The sequence below is a fragment of the Lucilia cuprina genome, chromosome 5 (assembly GCF_022045245.1).
Source record: "Lucilia cuprina isolate Lc7/37 chromosome 5, ASM2204524v1, whole genome shotgun sequence".
Taxonomy (NCBI): Eukaryota; Metazoa; Arthropoda; class Insecta; order Diptera; family Calliphoridae; genus Lucilia; species Lucilia cuprina.
Genome location: NC_060953.1, coordinates 68,952,663 through 68,958,274, shown reverse-complemented (window position 1 = coordinate 68,958,274; position 5,612 = coordinate 68,952,663).

Below are 5,612 nucleotides of genomic sequence, written 5' to 3'. Positions count from 1 at the left end.
TAATCTATCGGTCAAAAACTGCCGCAGTTAGGGAGGGAGTCAAAGTGGGACATTTTAGGCATACAGAGTTTTTTTTAATGAGTGAGTGTTACTTTTACCTAAATATTAAATAACTTTAAAAATAGGAAACAATGTAAAAAGTCAATGTAAAATTTAAATAGTTTATTACTTTTAAATATTTTATTTTTTAGTGCATAACACAGAGTTCTACTTTAATAACATTCACTGAAAAATTTCATAAAAAATGAAATTTGATATCTAATATTTCTTATTATTTATAAAAATCATAAAAATTTCGTATATTTATTAAAGTAAATGTAATAAAAATCCCAGTTTAATTTTAGAAAACTATAAAAATTTTATGTACACATTTATGTTTGTATATCTATAATTTTTATCCGCACTATTTACTCGTACAATCTACAATAATGCAAGAAGAAAAATTTTTGTATTTAAGCAATAAAATATTTGAAATTTTCAATAAACAGTGAAGTAACGTAATGTCATAGATCGTTCACTGAAATCCATTCAGATCGAAATTAAAATTAGTTTTGTACCTTTCTATGTACAACTTAAACAACACAGCTAAACATCGATTGCAGACCAAAAATACTCTTGCATAAATTTTAACTATTTTTTCTGCGATAAGCTCAAAATTAAGAAATCACCCATATATATACTGAGATCAAAATTTTCAATCTATGTTAGGGAACTGAGGACGTAACATAGTTTTACATGTCACTGTAAATATATGTTTTCTTATTTCCTCATCATTTTTATTTAGTCTAGTGTTTAATCAAACTATTACTTACTGGCCCCAGAAAAAGTGTAAAACATTTTCAAACAACAACTAAAACAATAAAAAAAAACTTCGAAAGAAACGTGTTATTTATATCACACCCAATACTGCCACATTCCGCAGATATCACTAGTTGGCGCTCGTACAACTAAGGAATGTCTACAGTCATTAAAAAGACATAATTTAAATCCATAAGTTCGACAAATTTTGGTAACGAGTATTGAAGGTAATGTAGTTATTTCACACATTACTTGGTAATGATAAACCATCTCAGATAGAGAATAGTCTAGTAAACATAAACAATAACTAAGGCCAGCGATTTATGTTCGCTGTTCTGTTTAAAGACCGTCCTTATCTGAATGTGAATTTATCTGTCGTTCTGAAATGTATTAGTATTTAATAATATTTATTGTCTTTATGGTTTCTCTTTTATGATGGCCCTTTTAGTATTTGTTTAAAGGATCCCCGCAGTTCGGCGCGAGTGTCACAAAATAGTGGTTTTCCACAATATTTAGGTCTAAAAACTTCCATAATATTTAGGTCTAAAAACTTTACAATAGAATCATAAAGTATGTTAAATAACATATCTTTAGCGAACAGCAAAAAGTATTTCCGATATATAATGATTGTTTTGTTTAATGATTTTTTTTAAACTTTTGAAATAATCGAAAAATACATAGAAGTTAACTAAGTAGTTGATATTTTGTAAAATATTATCTAGATGGCATGGATTTTCAGACTCCTTATAAAACTTCTGGGATGTGTATAAATGCTTTTAAGTGTATATGTAATCGTAGCTATGAACAGGATAATAAAACTTGTTTATTGTTAATATATCAACAGCAGCAACAACAACAATGTAAATAAGTATATTTTTTAATAATGATTGTAGACAAAAATTTTTTTTTTTGTTTTCATTTTCCTCTTGTCCTTTTTTTAAGATTCATTATTAACTTTTATTGTTTATATGTATGTGTGCATGTATGTACACTAGGGTAACCCGTCGCCCAATTTTTTGTAGGCCTCTCGAACAATACGTATTGTTGTACTAAATACGAAAAATCTTTTCGAAATGTGTCTGAAAAATAATATTAAAAAATCTTAAATGGATGAAACCAATTGTAAAATAAATGTTTGTATATAAGCCACAAATTACTACAATACGACACCTATTCCTATAAAATGCAAAAATATAAAGTCTTTCCAACTCAAAAAAATTTTAAAAATATTTTTTTCATATTCAGCTCTAAATTACATAATTTTTAAGACCCATTTCGAAAAGATTGCAGATTTTTTTCAATATTATACCGAGATTAAGATTTTCAATCAGTCGGGAGTATTTTTTTATTTTTCTACATAAATATGGATCCATTAAGTGGTAAATCTACATGAGATTCTTAAAAAAGACGGTTGCTCAGGACACTCTAATGCACATATGTATGTATTTATGCTTATAAGTATGTATAGCATGTTTATGTAAGATTGTGTATTTTTTTAATTTCAAACTAGTCTCATTTTTATTATGACTGCGTCATAGATTTTGATCGTTTCCTTTTCATTTTCTTTATACGATTATTCTTCATCATTGCTTTGGAGAAAATACAAAATATATTTCATAATAAATCATAAAAATAAGGAACATTGTTTTTTAATAAACATGAAATGAATTTATATCTGAGAATCAAAGCAAAATATACAGATTTATTTAAAATTTTCATTGAATTATGGGTTGTCCTCCGATAGGTTAGTGCTCTAGTTTGGTATACCGGCAGTTTGGTATACCGATATATAAAAAATTGGATTAAAAACTAAAAACTATGACTCAAACTCAAAATTATTTACGATTCGGTGTAGCAGAATGTAACATTCTTACTTATTTGTATTAATTTCAGTTTTTTAGACGTGAAGATGTTCACTCTTTGAATATTTTAGAAAAATTATAATCAATAACTCTACACAATTGGTACTTCAAACGAAGGGTATTTTAAGGAAATCTTCATTAGAAAGATCAGCACATTTCTACATTTGCTGTACCACAGAATAAGTGTATCAATCCGAATCATTTTCTGAGTGGATTTATCCAAGTCCGTCTGACATTGTTGAACCTTGTAATCAAACTACAGGTGAGAATGTTGAAGATAATTTGGTACATATGTATATCACTTTTGACCCAATGACGAAATATCTGTTATTATTATGAAAAGTATACCAAAATCTCTAAAAACTTTATGCACTAACTAACAAAAATACTTTCACCAAAATTTTTGTTTTAAAACTTTTAAAACTATTTTAGTTTTTGGTATTATCAATAATTTTATTACAAGTCTTTATTTTTATAAAATAATATATGTGTTTTAATGTTAATCTCAAGATTAATATCGTAAAAAAACCGAAACTATTCCAAAACTAGCAGAAATATTTTTTTTCTTTTACTGATAATAAAGTAAATACCGGCAATTTACTTAATTCCATTAATTTCCTTTCTTACATTTTATATCCTATTCAAAGGATAATAGTATTTGTGAAAGTATGTAGAGTATTGTTTGTATCCGGTCAATCTCCGACTGATGACTTTTAAAAACAATACTCTGTGTAAATATTTATTTATTTATCCTTTTCTCAATCTCTGCGTATAATTTGTTATTTTTTTTCAGTGAGTGTTTGTCCTTTCTTTTAGTGACACTGGTCATTGAGCAACTAAATAACAATGACTGAAATGTTTTCATCATATAAAATAAACGGCAAAGCAAAGATGTTGCTGTTATGTAATTGAGTGCGTGTGTTGCTGTTTGTATAAAAAACATAGAGGATGGACAACACGTAATGTTATATAATAAATCCATTGATCTTTCTGAAGAACAAAACAACTATAAGAAAATCATAAAAACAAAAACAAAAAAAGCTCTTAATTTATTTAATTTTACGGATGTGACTGGATAATGTCATAAACATTGAATATTTTTTTTTCTAAACTTGTAGGCAATTCCTAGAAGAGAAAGTGAGAATAATTTATCGAAATCTGTTGTGAAAAATCAAATTCATGCGAATAAATTATTTGTAAAATTTCTAATACTTATAGTATGGTTTCTTACCTTCGCTTCGTTTAGTTTCTTCTGTTAAAACTTACCAACGTGACCCATTTTGTTAATGTTGTGAGTAAAACAAGGTTTTATTTGCGTCCAACATGCACATTATTTCTATGTATAGATATATTTGTGTCTGTTAAGGATACTTAAACAATAATGTAAGTAAATACACGGAAAGAAAATAATAGATTGATACTCATAAATCTATGTCATATAGAATTAAACGTTATATACATAAAGTGAATTTTATCGTGATTTTATGGTTAATGGGTTCCGACCGGTTAGAATCTATTCCTATTCGAGGCAAACGATTGTATGTCGGCTAGGTGAAATGGACATGGACATTTTCTCTGCGTGTAAGTGCTATATGGCAGTGGTAAAACGTAATATATATTTGACATGGTAGATTTTCACGTTCTAATTTAAAAAGATTTTGGTATAAATAGTTCTATTTGTTTATTGTGTATCCATGTCGAGTTTAAGTTTGTAAATAAGTTTATTAAGTTCAAACACAATAGTGCTAAATACTAAAACAAACATTTTTAAGAAGGTTACCTAAGAAAACGCTTAATACAGTTTTTTAAGAGTTACATATTTTTACTTTTTTATTATATCTTCTTATTATGTAATAGATAATTGTGAATTGGTTTTAATTGAATATTTTTAACATAATTTATCTCAACTACAATATCGTAAACCACTAGATTTCTCCATACAAAATGTATAAAAATTCAGTGTCGACAGCGGTTGTGGTTCCAATTGTAGTCAAGCTCTTATTAGTGAACCTAAATCGTTTAGACAACGTTTATTCATGTCATTTAAGGAAATGTTAAAAAATAAATAATATAAAAAGTATTTCATATATTAGGAACAAGTTTGGATCCATTCCCCAAGACTATTTACATATGTATATGTATGTATGTATGTATGTATGTATGTATGTATGTATGTATGTATGTATGTATGTATGTATGTATGTATGTATGTATGTATTTATTTTATTGTAGTATGTATTAATACTAATTCCAACAATAAGTATTGTATTTTTGTATTGTATTTTTAGTAAACATTAAAGCACGTTCAAGTGTATGTGTTTTGAGAGTTTCCAATTAAATAATTTCCTATATATTGAATTTCGAACTCTTTCAACAGTTATGATATCAGCTTTAAAAAGTAAATGCTTTCTGATAGTTTTATGAAGAAATTCGATTTAAAAAGGATACCCTAATGTTAATATTAATTTGTGCTGACAAGTAATTGTATCCTTTTGTCATATATATAAAATTATATAAAGCTACTATGGAATTGAAGAAATTTCATAATAAATAAAATTACATTAAAGCCATAAAACACAATAACAATGAAACCTTATATTTAAAATTTATAAACCCTTAGCTCTTTAAAAGAAAAAGAAAATAGTTTGATAACGTTGTTTATAAAACGTTTCCATTCAACGTATATATTAAGATAGTAATCTGAGAAAATGTAACAGCTAAAGTCCTCAAATTTTGTCACTTTAGTATCAATATGAATATAAACAACAAAAATAGCTGAACAAACAATAGAGGCTACACGCAGAGAAAAAATATAGTTGTGGTATAATATTGTAACAAAAAACATATGATAGTTGCCCTAACCATGCCGAACCATGTTTTTTCTCTGCGTGTAGTTATTTACCCTTAAAAATTAAATATGAACAATTATTTAGCTAGTTTATACATATTGTG